Source organism: Ambystoma mexicanum, chromosome 4p, assembly GCF_040938575.1.
Source record: "Ambystoma mexicanum isolate Mex_15411 chromosome 4p, UKY_AmexF1_1, whole genome shotgun sequence".
In the NCBI taxonomy this organism is placed as follows: domain Eukaryota; kingdom Metazoa; phylum Chordata; class Amphibia; order Caudata; family Ambystomatidae; genus Ambystoma; species Ambystoma mexicanum.
Window position 1 is genome coordinate 48555965 of NC_090927.1, and position 17511 is coordinate 48573475.

Consider the following 17511-nt stretch of genomic DNA (forward strand, 5'->3'; position numbering starts at 1 on the left):
TCTACTACTACCAGTACTGCATGTATTGAACCGATTCCCACTGCCAATGATGCTCATACCTCTGAAAATACTACTATTAATGCTACTGTTAGAAAATGTCATGCTGCCACATTCTACTACTACCAGTACTGCATGTATTGAACAGATTCCCACTGCCAATGATGCTCATACCTGAGAAAATACTACTATTAATGCTACTGTTAGAAAATGTCATGCTGCCCCATTCTACTACTACCAGTACTGCATGTATTGAACCGATTCCCACTGCCAATGATACTCATACCTGAGAAAATACTACTATTAATGCTACTGTTAGAAAATGTCATGCTGCCACATGTTACTACTAGCAGTACTGCATGTATTGAACCGATTCCCACTGCCAATGATGCTCATACCTCTGAAAATACTATTAGACATGTCATGTTGCCACATTGTACTACCGCCAATTCGACCTGCACTGAATTTAATGCCACCACCAATGATGCCCATACTGTCAAAGAATATTCCCAACGCTACTGATACAAATACCACCCTAGCTACCACCAGAAACTGCCCCTACTCCAGCTTACCTAAGCCACTACCTACAGCCACCGCTGCCCACCATGAGCCCTACCGCAACTGCGCCCTGGTCAATGCCCGCTCCATCAATGCCCACGCACTAGATATCCATGACCTCATCACCACCCACAACTTGGACCTCCTTATGGTAACCGAAACCTGGCTACACGATGCCTCAGGTCCTGCGCCTGCCCCCAGGCTACTCCATCACCAGACAAGACCGCCCATCCAAAGGTGGCGGAGTAGCTCTCATAGCGAAAGATTCCCTCTCCATCAGGAAGGTTGACAAAGACATGAACAATAACGACTTCCTCCATCTGAAACTCAACCTATCACATCATAGCACTATTGCCCTACATCTCGTCTACCACCCAACTGGACCTATAGGGGACTTCCAGAAAGTCCTCACCCACCTCCTATCAGACAACTTGAAAAAAACCTACTAAAGCTATCCTACTTGGCGTCCTCAATCGAGGCCTCAATGATGTCAAGGACCCAGCCGCCAAGTCACTTAACATAGCCCTTGAGACGCTAGGGTTCAACAACACGGTCACCGCCCCCACACACACACAAGGCCGAACACTTGATTGGATAGCCCAACACAACTGTCCTCTCCTCATCACTGGTAACACTCCCACCCCATGGTCTGACCACCATATTATCAAGTTCAACATCCCTACTATGAGAGCCATCTCACACCCCTCTCCCCTTTACCCCCTGCACTTGCCAGAAGCTCCAGCCAGCTCACAAAGGAAAGGATCCTACCTTACCTTCAGGTACCTGCGCTCAGGCCCCCATTCTCCACTGACCCAGAGGCCCTTGCGCTATCCTACAACGCGGTCATCACATCGGCTGTCAACTCCATTGCCCCGCTTAAGCCCCGCAAAGCTAACCCTACTAGCCATACCAACGCCTATTTCACCTCTGACATCTTCGAGCTCCTCTCTAAAAAACGGACAGCCTTATCTTACTGGCAAGCCACTCACTCCGACACTGAAACAGAACTTCCATAATCTCTCAAAAAAGAATACAGGAAAGCAATAATTCGCTCCAAAGCCAACTCTTTCGAATCCAGGATCTCTGAAGCCAAATCCAACACTAAAAAGATTGGGGGTCATTCCGAGGTTGGAGCTAAGGGAAAAACGATGCCGGTAAAGGATTACCGGCATCGCTTACCGCTACGGGCTATTCTGACCTGTCAGGCCGCTATTTACGGCACCGTAAACTATGATACCGTAATTATCGGTCTTGGGTCGCGCGCGCACCCCACCATGCTGAAATTAGCGGCATGGCGTAAACCGGAGCTGATCGCAATAAAGGAGCACACGTAAATAACGGCCTCCTTAAGGCCGTAAAGTACCTTACCGGCATGGAGTACATACAGGCATCTCAGAGAAGGAATAAAGAACCCTGAGCAGTGGTTCCCAGATCCACAGGTGCACACAATCAGCACAGGTGGAGGCAATGGAGTCTGCCACAGCAGAAAAGGATCACACCCACACACCACACCCCCTCCCACACCAAGATGAGACCAATAGTGGTAGCAGTACATGAAGCAGGAGGCCCTGCCAGCAAGGGCACAGCCACAAGAACTACACCAACAACACCAGGCCCCCCCACTGAGGAGACACAGGGGGAAAAGGAGGGGGAGACAGGGCCAGCATGCAGCACCAGTTCAGCCTCTGTCACCACCCCAGCAACCCCCATTCCCACGCAGCAGGTCCAGTCCCTCAAGGAAACCCCTGAGCAGATACACACCCCCTACCAGCTGGACTGTGACACCATCACCACCATAGTTGGGCCGAGAAATTACGAGATAAGCGAGCAGCATACAAACACACACCGCCATCCCCGCACAACTGAAGGTGGTGTCTGTGCCCCACACCCATGCCACAGGCACCTACCAGCACACAGTGGGGCCCATGCATGGCATGTCACTACCGTCCATTACACGGACGCAGAACCAAGTGCTGGATCACCTCCTCAAGCACACAAGGGCCTACAAATCCCTAACATGGACTACCCAGGAGATATACGACACAAAAGTTGGCCCCCATGCATTGGCAGGCATGCCAAATGACATGGGTGCCCCTAACAGCACCCACGTGGATTAGGTGGACCTGCATGGCATGCAGGTGGCGGATCGCAACCGCAAGCACTACCACTCCCGACATCCAGGAACAACTCATGACTCAATGGGCCAGCTGAACTCCATGCTACCGTGCCGCATGGTGTGACATGCAGGATGACATGCCTGGTTTCTTGGTGAGTCGTCTGACTGTGTCATGCCAGTGCATTGGTGGCATGAGGTGGGTGCCTGCATAAACCATGACAGACCTAACACTTACCTTAATTAGCTAGACATGCAGGTGTTGGTGGCTGTCCCTTGACACCATGGTACGGGACCCCTGTCAGAAACCCACAGAACAGGCCCAGGGACCTCTAAAATACTGGCCATACCCATGCATGCGTGGAGATGAAGCAGTCACCTGGCTTGCATAAGGCACATATGAGTTGCCGAAGCTGGACTGGTGGGGGACCCATCTACTGCAATGTGGTGTCCAAGACCCCCATGTCATGTGTAAAGCTGAACAAAATGTGTATCCCTTGGAATGTGGCTCTGTCCCCTGACATGGAACTGCTAGCACCAGATGAAGATGGAGTGAAGGAGGAGGAGGAAGGGGCAAGACAGCATCATGGAGGTGGTGCATGGGAGGGACATGTCGTGTGGCAAACATTGATTGGACATAATGACCAAAACACAAGTCAGCAGAGGGCGCCATTATATGGGCACACAGGGCACTGGGTGTGTGTATACTTGTAGACCATGCACTGTCAGACGTCATAATACACATGCTCAATGATGAATGTCCACACAGGTTAAACTTTGCAACTCCAATGGTGTATTGAAAATTCAAAAGGATGAATATGAACATTCCATCCACCCCCCCACCTACCCCCCCAACTCCACAACAGTAGTCCATTATGGCCACATGTGGCAGCAATGCCGATTAATCCGGGGCCCGGGGGAGGCATGTCCCGGCGCCGCATAGAACGCAGAGTGCATCGCGGTGGGCTGGCCGGGGTGGATCGACTCGATGAGGGCGTGTCCTCCTGCTGAGGCTGCCGATTGGTATTCGCAGCCTCAAAGGCATCTGCGATGCGTCCTAGGACCTCACATAACCTGTTGCTGCTCACTGTGACCGCCTGACGCATTTCCCTGAGTTCATCTAGCCACTCCACCCTGGCCTGGCGGTTGTCCTCCATCAACCCAGTGATGAGGGCAGTCAGCTGAGTTGCACGAAGTGCATCCATTGATGGCTGTTCATCCCTGCAGGGTATTGGGCCTACATGCCCTGGCATGGCCCCGACTGGGGAACTGGGGCCAGGATCAGCGTCTCCCTGTGTATCGGCACGTGCACTACGGCCAGGTGTTTCAGGCTCCCCAGAGTCACTGCACGATGCCTGGGGGACATTGCAGGGCTCCGGGGTGTGGACTGTGGGGAAGTACTCCTCCACGGATGCCTCACAGATGGACAAGGGGCTGTCCACATTCTCCTGGGTGGCCGTAGCCGCCACCTCCCCAGCAATGCTAGACTCCTCCGACCCTGGGGTGGCCATTGTGGCAGGCGCCGATGCAGGTAGGGATTGGGGTGGTGCATCCTCCACTGACCTTTGGGGAGCCGGGTGGCTGTTTTTGTCCGGACTGGTATGCGGCGGACCCTGCCTCTGGCCGTGGAGGTGGTTGGACGGCTCGTCTCGGCCTCCCCGCTCTCATGCTCAGTGCCTGTGGGGGTAGAAGAGAGGGACGACATGAGTGATTGTTTGAGACGCTAATTACATTGATGGCTACATTCACATTTCAGTCATTTGGGGTTTGTGGCCTTTTGGGCGTTGCAACAGCACTAGTACATATGCATGTGAATGATATGTACGCAGGTGTCGGAGTAACTCAACCTGACCTGGTAATGTGCAGTCTGGCTTGCACACTGTCGAACCTGCTGCACAGTGTGCATAATGGGATGTGCAAGTCAGTGCACTATGGTTGATGTGCGTTATGTACTTGCACTTGTCCCTTGATTGCGTGGCAGTTGGCTCTGCATTATTTGGATGGGGGGAAGGCAGCATGACAAGGTGCCTTTGACGGCCCTTGGGGGAGTATACATCATGTAAATTGCATTGGCAGTGTTGTCTTTCGACACTCAATCCATCGGCAGACGTTGCCCCGCACTCCATATAACCGACGCCCTCCATCGATTCGGTCCGAATCAATGCTGCGCATGTCTCCTCCCATGGCTCCAGTCTCATCGGGGAACTTGGGCCCCCTCCGGTCTGCAGTGCCAGACTCCGGTTGGTGGAGAGGAGGCTCCGCACCCGCTTGCGGCAGTCCTTCGAGGTGCGGGGGTGGTGCCTACTGCGCTCACCCTTTGGGCGGTGTCTGCCCAGATGTTTTTTTTCCTGATTATTGCCTCTCACCGCATGTTGGTGCTGAACACGACGTCAGCGTGCTCTGCGAGGTAGTCCACCATGGCCTGAAGCTCTTCAGGGCTGAATCGCTTCTTGCGGAGCCGGTCCTCAGACTTCTTTGGGGCTTTTGGCATTGTTCCTGGGTGTGTGGTCCTTTCCCAAACTTCGGATTGCTCCCAAGGGTGCTGCCTGATGAGGATGGGAATGGATAGTGTTTTTAAAGATGGCCGCCGTGCTCCTTCCCGTTCCTGTGCGTTCATGTGCGATGATGTAATTTCCGGATCCGTTATTTTACGGTGCCCGTAATTTACGGGATCCGTAAATTACAGTCACCGTTATTTACAGACGTTGCTGCTTCCGTGGCAGTGTTGTTAAGTACGTCTGCAGCATGCCGGTAGGGGTTTTACGGGTCATTTAGCGGCATGCCACAAGGTACTTTTCCGGCATGGCGAAAAGCTTGTGCACGCGAGGTCGTAATGGGCTGCAATTAGCGGTCTGTCACCAGGTCGGTCTCGTAATTACCTCCAAGCTTGGAATGAGGGCCATTGTCTCCATCTTCAGAGAACTTGAGACCCCTACTCCCCCGCCCCATAGAAACTCACTAAAGACAAGGCATGGTGCGAAGAAATCCAAACCGCCATACGCAACAAACTGAACACCCTCCAAACTAAAATCCAAACTACCCAACACCTACTAACTAACACTCCGATCCACAACACTGCTCCACCCACAGACACTGCCAATTTCCAGCCGCCCCCCCCTCTTCTCGTTCAAAGCTATTCAGGAACAAGACATGATCAACATTATGAAAACTATAAAGCCATCCAACTGTGAAGGAGACGCATGCCCAGCTACACTTATTGCAGACTGTGCCAACACCGTCGCGCAATTCCTCACAGCATTTGTTAACGCTTCATTTGCCACAGGCAAGGTTCCCTCCTGCCTCAAGGAAGCCTGGGTACGTCCTCTCAAAAAAGAAAACTCTTGATCCTACTTCTCCAAACAACTATAGGCCTATTACTACCGTCCCATTTTTACTAAAAATACTCGGCAAGGCAGCCTACCTGCAAGTGCAATAATTAATTGAGGAGAACAATCTCCTAGGGTTGCGCCAATCGGGTTTTCGCCCTAGCCACGGGACAGAAACTGCCCTACAGGACCAAGAAAATCAGATGGACAATGCCAGAGACTCAGGCAAACCACCCCTACTCCTACTTCTCAACCTCACCGCAGCATTTGACCTCGTAGACCATGACGTCTTATGCCACCACCCTACTACCACGAACAAATTCTCCCCCAAGCTACTGCCTGGATTACATCCTTCTTACAATGAAGGACCATGCAAGTATTCTCTGACTTAGCATCCACCTCTCCAACCATCATGCTATGTGGGGTACCCCAAGGCTCATACCTCTCGCCCACGCTCTACAACATATTCACACACCCCCTCTTCCTCATCCACGATGCCCTGGGTATCTCCTACACCAACTACGCAGACGATACCCAGATCCTACTCACACTCTCAGGCGACTATGACACAGACTCGAGAACCCTTAACAACATATACAACACCATCCAGACCTGGATGGCAGCAAACGGACTGTGCTTGAACTCAGACAAAACGGAACTTCTCTTGGTAGGTTCCGACACACTAGAACCTCGACACTCAATTCAGCCACTTCACCATTGATTCCATTAGAATCCCAGTATGGGACTCTGAAAACACTGGGAGTATACTTGGATTCCAACTTGTCCATGACTAGGCAAGTCAACGCAATCGCCTCCTCAGCAGCTTACCATGCTAAGCTCCTAAATGCAGCTAGACCATTCCTCTCTAAAGAGAACTGCACCGACATAGCAAGAGCCATTACCGGCTCTAGGTTAGACTACTGCAATGTTCTCTTCATAGTCACAGTGACAAAAACCTAGACAAGTTGCCAGTCATCCAGAGCAGTGTACTACGCACAGCTATGGGCATATCCAAAAGGGAACACATCATGGCTGCCAGACAACAAGCACACTGGCTCCCTATAAAAGAATGTATAATATTCAAGGCCTTGGCATGGACCCACAAGTGCATCTACCTCACCGCACTTGCCTACCTGTCACAAAGGATCCACCCATCCACTTCTGTAAGACCCACCAGAACGCCTTACTCTAACATGCTCTCCGTACCCTTGGTCAAAAGAGTTAGAGCAGGCAGCGCTAGCTTCCCGTACCTGGCATCCTTACAGTGGAACGCCCTGCCTCCACCATTACGTGCGGAGGGATCACATCACATATGGCATTACGAAAGGCTCTGAAAACCATGCTCTTCGCCTAACCTACCTATGCACTAAACACAGCATGTCTTCCTACTTAAATAGGTTGTACACTGCAAATGTATTCTCAATCTGTGTGTAAAAAGTATAAATGTATACTCAATCTGTTCCTAAAAAGTATAAATGTAAATCCTGAAAATGTATACTCAACCTGTATCCCCTCTGTAACTAAGTACCCCTCAAGTAACCGCGCCACGATGCCCAAGGGCTGCTTGTGTGCTATACAAATTAAAGAAATTAATAAATAATAAATACAGTGTAGTCCCCAAGCCCCCACAAAGGAATGCCCACACACTATGTTAGTGATATCACAGCTCTTTATATAAATAAGGTTCAAGTTATATACACATATAATAACACACTTTGTGCTCAGGCAATACTATAAAGATAAATATATACAATGGGCCTCATTACGAGTTTGGCGGTACCGTGATAATGGTACGGGTAAGCTTACCAGCACCGTTATCACCGTACCGCCATATTACGAGTTTTACTCACAGGTGCCATGCATACCACCAGGTCTGACCTGGCGGTATGGAAGGCCCCCGCAAGCATAACTCACGGATGCACCGGCACCGTTATTAGGGGTGCCGGTGCATCCATGCTCCCCACCCCCATTCTGCCCTATAAGGCAGAATGGGGATGGGGAGCCCGGTAATACCGCCACCCGCGAATGGGCCATTACCGGCCCATTCATCTCATAATGGGCTGGTATTTGCCCATTCGCGGGTGGCGGTGCCGTTAGCGAGTTTGTCAGTAGCCGTGACCTTATTAAGGGCACAGCTAGCGCCAAACTCGTAATGAGGCCCAATATCTCTGTGGTACCACAATTCACACTAGACTCCTTTAAAATGTACCAACTGGCGACAGTTGCAATAACATACAAGTCTAATAGCAATGTGAACAAACACCAAACATAGGAGAGAAACAAGTAAACAGTTGGCAGAATACTGGGTCTCTACCACCAGACACAGTTCTGTGTGAGGATCCCCCCACCTGGGCAACCTGTAAATAAGATATACTGACAAGCCCAGTCCATATATTGTTAAGCAGAGTCGTGTTCCCTTCTAGAAATGTTCTACTACCCCAATGTAACTGATTTAGCAGAGTTTGTCGTCAGGTCGTCGACGGATCCTTCGAGTGAACTCCCTTTAAGATAGGAGCCACGTATCGTCGAGATTCCATGAAGAAAAGGTGAACAATGTCGTTGAGGCAGCAACTTCGGTCCTTGCGGTGCTCGTCGACGAACGGTCGTAAATGTCCTGCAACGGTGAGGCATACGGTGCACCTTGATGACAAGTGTTCCTTGCCGCAAAGGGAAGACAATGAAGAACTATAGGCCCAGCAAGGGCGCCGGGTCGTCGTGGTGTCGTCGGGGAACGGGACAGGACCGCAGTGGCTTCTGGATCTTCGTTGGCGTCTTTGAGGTCTTTTGGTGGCGGGAAGCCCACCGGTGGATTCTCCTCGGTCGTCGGCGACCTTGACTTCTCTGGCAGTCAAAAGCAGCCGACGGTGATGAGCAAGACAGTCCTTGATTTCAAAGTTTCTTAGGCAATGGAGCGTTGTGGCTCTGGTCGACGAGATTACAGCGTTGCCTCCGAATCTCGGTCGACGGCGATGGACTTCAATGTCCGGGCACTTCACTTCAGATTCCTCGGCAGTCCCCGTCTCCAGTCGGCAGCCTTTCGAGGGTCTAACTTCCAGGGAGCCTTGGTGAAGATTAGCTGGCGCACGATGGTGCCTTGTAGCTCGAGAAGAGGTCTCCTAGCCAGATCCTGTCTTGGATCAGTTCCTTGGCAGTCACGCAGCATTTAGATTAGCGAAGGACAGCAGCAACAATTCTTCCAGTGGGCCTCAAGGTTAAGCATCAAGATTCGACTTCAGCTTCTGAACGATTTCCATCAGTGAGAGGTCCCCAGATATACTGTTGGTCTCATTCACTCTGCTAGGTCACACTCAGGCAACCAATCATTCAGAAGGGCATTGAGGCAGGCAGGCATTCAGTTTCCTTCATCAGGGCAAGTCTAAAGGTAATGTATACAAGTTCATAAAGAAAACAAAATAGAAAAAGCAGTTCATAATAGTACAAAACAACATGTCAATGTCATATTTCTAGTGATAATGTAAGGAACATACCATTCAGTTGTAGTAGCAGAAGTGGGTGGTTAAGGTGAGATGATAGGCAGAAATGGGAAAAAAGAGAATAATAAGACCCTGTTTGTTGTGGGTTCAAGATTAAAAGCTAAATGCCGAAAGCATTTTACCTGTAATTGGTAAGTTGAATGCACAGTGTGTGGCATGGTTTGCTCATCGAGGCCATGTAGTAATCAAAAGCTGACTGATAGAAATCAGCGCAGAGGTACAGCCTTCAGAGGATTGGCTGCAATCAGAAAGAATCTGTGGTTGAAAACGGGTGGGATCCGCGTTTGCAGGAAAAAATGTAAATGTTCAACAAGCTTACCGTGCGTAACATGGGGAACAGGAGTTCTCCTGTTGCCGACTCGTGTGAGACTGCGGTAGTCGCATCGAACCGTTGCTGTAGCAACGCTTCCTTTTAATGACACGTGACCGCATTACAGCCATTGGGCGCACGGTCAAAATGTGAGGCTGCAATCGAGCCAATGGGCTTGATCTGGATAAATATAAATATTAAGCTGGCCTCATGTAAGTTAATGAGGAATTGTGGTGTGGTAAAAGATGAAAAAGCGAGATTTAATAAACATAGAAGAAATACTCAGCTGTAAAAAATGAAACAAAGATGTAAATAAAAAATAAATAATGAAAAGTAACATTAGGGAATGAAATACAGCAATGAATAATAATAAATGTGAAAGCCTATGCATAGAAAAAAAATATTAAAAAAAAAAATATATATATATATAGTGTAAATGTTGTGATTCTACTGCCGCTGGTGTCGTCAAAAAGGCGGCACCATGGGCCCTAGACACAAGGTCCAGGATGTGCAGCAGTGACATGGGTGATACATAAAAGTAGTCGCAATCAAATCATTAATGTAAAATTTCCACATTAACATATATACACCCCTGCTGTGAGTGGTGTCGTCAAGAGACGGCACCTTGGGTCCCAGACTTAGTGTCCAGGAAATCCAGCAGGGTAGTTAGTAGGTCCACAATCTTTTGGTACGAAGGATGCCATACAAAAGGTAATAATGTAATACTGTTAGCTAGGAACATATCAATCAAAGCAGTAGAAATGTGAGATCATAAGAAACACTGATAATTGATCTCTTCGTTAATTCCTTTGGGCGTCAGGCTACCAAGTTTGTCTATCCAAAAGGTCTCTCTGCGGTTCAACCGCTGGCTCAGGTCCTCATATGGATTGTTTTTTGTAAGTGCTTCCAAAATCACGAATCTTATCTGAGTCAAGTTATGCCCATTTTCAACCCAGTGGCGTGCTACGGCCGAGTTAATGTTTGCATTCCGGATACAAGACCGGTGTTCATTCCACCTTGTTTTGGCCATTCTTGTGGATTGGCCCACATACAATTTTCCACACGGGCATTTGATGCCATAGATAGTGTTGATACTGTCGCAGGTTCCATAGGTTCTGAGGAGAATCTTTTTCCCTGTTCTGGGGTGGTTAATGACATTGCCCTTAATTATTGAGTTACAGTTAATACAATGAAGGCAAGGGAATGTTCCAGTTCGTTGAGTTGTAGGTTCCTTGAGGGGCGGTCCACAATACCATATATGGAACTTCCACCCAACAGCCAGTCAGGGGAAGGGACAGAGTCAGGGCTTCCCGGGACATCGGGAAAACAAGGTAACAGGCGATAGAAAGCAAGAGGCTGCAGGGGGCATTTTGTCCGCATCAGGAATCCCCTGATTCCTATGGCAGGGCCTGGGTATCCCAAAATGGAGGATACTCAGAGCACCTATCAAATTCCGCATGGAGCTGCCACCAGCCTATACCCTGCTCTGTGGGCCACACACAGGTGCCCAAAAACATACACTAGGGGTACAGGGTTGTACCCCCACCCATGGGTGCCATAAGGGTATCCCAAGGGTCTGTTCACCAAACCTAAAAGAGGAAGAGTCGCACCGCCAGGAGTCCCGCATGAACTCCTGCGTGGAAAATAACACAGAACACATGACAAAAGGAATACAGGAGAAGGATATGGAGGCCCGGTCACTCCAATGCATTTCCAGCATCACAATGACTGAAGCTTCTCTAACAACCAACACTGTCTGAATGAAATCTTTCAGTTGTAAAGTTCTCTTCCTTTTCCCATGGGATGGGCTTTTGGTTACATTATTGAACTGTGTTCTGTAATTGTGGCAGGGTTGGGATTTGTTGCTGCTCCTAGTGCTCCTGGAATCACTTTGGCCTTAGGGAGTTGGCCAAGGCTTGCATCTGATCTGCCCGCCACATTGGATGCCACTTCTCCCTCCCTGCTACTCTCTTGTGTTGCCTTACAGGACCTATATGCTCCATTTTTTCTCAGTATGTGAGCTGAATGCTGGAAAAACTCTCAGTAAGGTTTTAAAATCCTAAATTATTAGAAAATAACAGAATTCTGGTAACAGAATTACTACAATGAATCATACATTTGGAGGAAAAATTGAGGATTTCCCTCCAACAAGGTGGGATTTCCCTACCTAAATAAACTAAGGATAGTCGGAGTCAGTAAGTTCAATTTAAAAGTCTGTGTGTCTAAAACCTATACTTGCCCTCACAACTAAAGCTAAACAATGTGTGGGGATATCAGCAACCAAAGGAATAATGTTCAAACAAATGTTCTGAGCTTCTTCCAACTCCTGGCTTACTCTTGGCTCCCTTCCCCAAGTTCAAAAGGGTCTCAGGGTACCCTTCCCCAAGTTCAACACAGTTCCACCAAATGGCATCGGGGTTCCCTTTTCCAAATTCAACAGAGTTCCTCAAAATGGTCTCAGGATTCCCTTCCCAAGTTCAGCACAGTTCCACAGAATGGTCTTGGGGTTCCCTTCCCCAAGTTCAACACAGTTTCACAAAACGGGTCTCCGGGTTCCCTTCGCCCAAGTAGGCAGCACTTCTGGCTTCAAATTCAGTCAAATCAATTTGCTTAGTTTGCCTTTTCCTTATGTCACTTGAACAATCTTATTCCGACCAGTCTCAGCCTTTTGACTTCTCTTGGTTTACTCCAAGTAAGGGTTCCTCGGTCTAGGCGTAGTTGTCGGACCACACAGTCTACCCATCATAGGTTGCGCGACCGATAACCCTTGGCATTTTGCAACAGTTCATTCTTTCTCATAGGACATCCTTGACAACAGAGTTTCTCTTCCTGCATCTATGTCATAAGTCCACATATGTTTCTGTTTCACTTTAACAGCTTCTTGACTTTACCACCATGTGACTCGCACACTTTCCTTCGTGGTATTTCTCCTGGTTAACACTTTGTTTTCATACCATCCAACAGTATTTAGCTTTTTACTTGTTTCACTTTGTCCGCAAATGCTGTCTCTAAGTTCATCTCGTTCACAAATGCACATCACCTGCTGTTTCAATCATTCGATATACTCATTTCTTTTCCACAGTTCAGCATTCAAAACTCATTACTTGCATGGCATCTTGTTCGGTATTCAATAGTTCACGTTTGGTCTCCAGACCCATTTGTCATGCATTTTCACTTGACCGGCATCCGCCATTACAAACACCATGCCCCTGCAGCGCCAGGGCATGAATGATCCTTCCCGGTCACTCACCGATGTTTGGCTGCTCCTCCAGGTGCTCTGGTTTCACTCTCGGGTTTTCGCTGGCTCCTCTGTCACTCCTGGGGAGCTTTGGCGAGCAGCGCTTGCTTCCTTCAGATTATCCTGCAGCAGTTGGTGGCCTCAGGGAGATCTCTGTGTTCCCCACTCCCAATGGGTAGCACACAGCATAGGGCTCTGCACAGCTCCTAACCGTTTTGCGGCCCGCTCTGGCCTCTGCGACTTTCTGGCTTTTCTGAAGTAGTCAGCGTCCTTTTCACCGGCCCATATTCTGCCTGCTCCACCTCAGATTGCTACGCTCTCCTACCCACCTGGATTGTGACCTCCACTCTGCTTCCGATTTCCACTTTTATACACTTGCAACCATTTAAGAGGTTGCAGGTGTTGCCTGACCGTAGTTATTGGGACATTCCTGAGCCTCATAACAGTCCTTATGCCTCTTCCTCGTCTCAGTACCAGAGTGGTGCAATGACAAGTTAGTATGTGTCCCAGTACTATGGTGATATGAATGTGGGGAAATGAAAGGAAGTGAGTGGTAGCAGCCTATAAAGGCAGGGGAAAGGGAAGGTTGTTCTGGCATTCTGTGCACTGACTAAGTTTTTCTCTGCGTGGCTTCTCTCAGGTATAGGTAGGCTGCTTTTCTGACATTAAGAGCAACAATAAGGTTTGCCTCCTGTATGGCTTCTTTCATGGGTAGTTAGCTTGCTTTTCTCACTGAAGCATTTCTGACATTCAGAGCAGCGGTAAGGTTTGGCTCCCGTGTGGCTTCTCTCATGGGCAGTTAGGTTGTATTTCTGACTGAAGCATTTCTGACATGCAGAGCACTGATAAGGTTTGGCTCCTGTGTGGCGTCTCTCATGGGTAGGTGGGGTTTGTGACTGAAGCATTTCAGACATTCAGAGCATTGATAAGGTTTGGCTCCTGTGTGGCTTCCCTCATGGGCAGTTAGCTTGCAGTTAGCTTGCTTTAAGCATTTCTGGCATTCAGAGCACTGATAAGGTTTGGCTCCTGTATGGATTCTCTCATGGGTAGTTAGATTGCTTTTCTGACTGAAGCATGCCTGACATTCAGAGCATTGAAAAGGTTTATCTCTTGTGTGGCTTCTCTCATGTTTAGTTAGGCTGCTTTTCACACTGTAGCATTTCGGACATTCAGAGCACAGATAAGGCTTGGCTCCTGTGTGGTTTCTCTCATGGATAGTTAGGTTGCTTTTCACACTGAAGCATTTCTGACATTCAGAGCATTGATAAGGTTTGGCTCCTGTGTGGCTTCTCTCGTGGGTAGTTAGGTTGCTTTTCACACTGAAGCATTTCTGACATTCAGAGCATTGATAAGGTTTGGCTCCTGTGTGGCTTCTCTCATGGATAGTTAGGTTGCTTTTAACACTGAAGCATTTCTGACATTCACAGCACCGATAAGGTTTGGCTCCTTTATGGATTCTCTCATGGGTAGTTAGATTGCGTTTCTGACTGAAGCATGCCTGACATTCAGAGCATTGAAAAGGTGTATCTCTTGTGTGGCTTCTCTCATGTTTAGTTAGGCTGCTTTTCACACTGTAGCATTTCGGACATTCAGAGCACAGATAAGGCTTGGCTCCTGTGTGGTTTCTCTCATGGATAGTTAGGTTGCTTTTCACACTGAAGCATTTCTGACATTCAGAGCATTGATAAGGTTTGGCTCCTGTGTGGCTTCTCTCATGGATAGTTAGGCTGCTTTTCTGACTGAAGCATTTCTGACATTCAGAGCACGGATAAGGTTTGGCTCCTGTGTGGCGTCTCTCATGGGTGGTTAGGTTGCTTTTCTGACTGAAGCATTTCTGACATTCAGAGCACGGATAAGGTTTGGCTCCTGTGTGGGTTCTCTCATGGGTGGTTAGGCTGCTTTTCCCACTGAAGCATTTCGGGCATTCAGAGCACTGATAAGGTTTGGCTCCCGTATGGATTCTCTCATGGGTGGTTAGGCTGCTTTTATCACTGAAGCATTTCTGACATTCTGAGCATTGATAAGGTTTGGCACCTGTGTGGCTCCTCTCATGAATAGTTAGGCTGCTTTTCTCACTGAAGCATTTCTGACATTCAGAGCACTGATATGGTTTGGCTCCTGTGTGGGTTCTCTCATGGATACTTAGTTTGCTTTTCACACTGAAGCATTTCTGACATTCAGAGCACTGAAAGGGTTTGGCTCCTGTGTGGGTTCTCTCATGGATACTTAGGCTGCTTTTCTGACTGAAGCATTTCTGACATTCAGAGCACTGAAAGGGTTTGGCTCCTGTGTGGCTTGTCTCATGGGTAGTCAGGTTGCTTTTGTGACTGAAACATTTCGGACATTGAATGCACTGATAAGGTTTTACTCTCATGTTGTGTTGGATATGTTTTTTGACTGAAACTGTTATGACATTTTATGCCAGGATGAGATTTTTCTCCTGCATGGTTTTTTTCATTTTGAGCAAAATGGGGTTTCAGGCTGAAGCTTTTATGGCATTCATTGTCCTGGAAAGGTTTCTCAGTGGCGGTGTTCATTTCTCCAGCTTGGATTGTGTTTAGCAAGAATGCCACAGCAAAGTTAACCACATTACAGGGTCAGCCATTTGTATAGAATGCTCTATATTCATCTCTCAGTGCTGCGCTCCTGGATATAATGCATTGTACAAAAGAAAGCTCTTTTTAGGAGCTTCGATTTTTCTATTTGCAATCTTCATAAATAAAAAGCTTTGACTTTTGAATTACATTTTCACCCGAATTCGAACTTGCTTTGGGTCTCCTGCTCACCCGTGTATTTAGTTGTAACTTTTCAGAAGCATTTCCTTCTCCCTGTTACCTTGACACAATCCATATTCAGTAGGTGAAAACAGAAATTAATTTTCTTAATCCGTAGCTTACTCCACCGCCAGTTCCGGACCAGACTAGGCTTCTAGAAACTTCCATTCCATGAGATATCCGACATCCTCCCTTTTGTTCCAAGTAAACCCATTCTTGAGGCATTTCACTTCACTTCATTGCACTTTGCTTTTTCTGTGCAGGCTTTAGAAAGCTGTAAAAGAAAATTGACACATTATCTTTCTAAACATAAAGAACTACGTAACATTAGGCATTTATAGTTTCTTTATTGTTGAAATAGTGTTTCATTGGTTTACAAATATTTCACATGTCTTTAAGGCTACAAATTCTAAACCAAAGTCGCAACATAGCCAAAATTAAGGCTTAAAGCTCCAAGCCAGAATATTGCATCTTTCAGAGCCTCCCATTTCCCTACAAATCTCCTCTGCATTTTTATTCAGTCTTTGTGCAGAGCCCTAAATAGGTGCAGATGCCTTAGTGACCCCACCCTTCCCTTTTCATTACATACACAAATGCTTTCAAAGTTTGGAATCTTAATGCGATCTCCCAGCACCCGTCTTAACTGCTTCACCCAGAGCTCCTCTTTCAGCCATTTCAGAAATATACTGGGGTTGCCCTAAGGTCTTATATCCAAATAAGAGTGCTCTTGTTCTACCTGGCAACCCATGTATTAAAACCCAACTCTGAAAAAAGATACTCCATGCAGGAGACGTTCCGCAAGCCAAGGGATCTTCTCTAAAGTGTGTCCTCTAGGCATTTCAGTCAAGTGGCTGCAGTACATTTTCTCGAACGTCCACAGACCAATCATAATCAGGGAGGTGTTTATTGTTTCAGACTCATGATTAACCCATATTATTTTAGAGCTTGGTTATTACTACTTTTTACAGAGTACAACTCAATATATGGGTTATACGGATGTTGGTATTGGGTCATTAATAGGGAACACATTTCTGAAGACAAATAAGCATTCTTTGCAAGATTATTGGTACTGTGAAAAAAACATTTGCATATCGCAACCATTGAAGATGTTTTTGCCTACATTTTTGGGTGGGAATTAAGGCCTTATTCAAATAATTTCGGATGTCAGCCAAAACATTTTTTTAAAAGAGTGGCCAGGGTGCAACCCTGCTTTAGGCCCCTGCTCATGTGACTATTGTCCACAAGCTCCACCCCCCTTTAGTATCTAGACGCCCCTGTAGTGGTGCAGTAACTAAAGTCAGTGTTTTACCCGATACACATGATAAATTGTGTGTGAGAAATCTATAGATGGAGGATATACTGGGTGTCAGAACGCTGGCTTACCAGAGGACCCACTAACCACACAGGTGATTGGGGGGCAGGGGGTTTCAGTCTTGTTGCCACATTTGCAGCATTCTAAAGCTTGGGAGTCGCCATGTTTTCCAGCCTGGGCAGGTGTGGGGGGTGGGGGACCAGCGGCACGGTTACACGCATGCGCTTTTTGCATGGTCTGTTTCTCTTAAACATGGTTTTCCTGGCTCCATACCCGGATGACTGTTTGACACGTTAGAACTCATTCTTTTCTATTATTTAGGTGCGTTCATTATTTTCTCTTGTCTCTATTATTTATTCATCTATAAATACACATTGGGCCTCATTACG

General features: G+C 47.7%; 1 pseudogene; it reads right to left on the bottom strand.

Annotated features, from left to right (window-relative positions):
* Window positions 1-7645: 7645 nt before the first annotated feature.
* LOC138452961 (zinc finger protein 107-like) overlaps window positions 7646-17511 on the bottom strand; it is a 340693-nt pseudogene continuing 330827 nt past the window's right edge.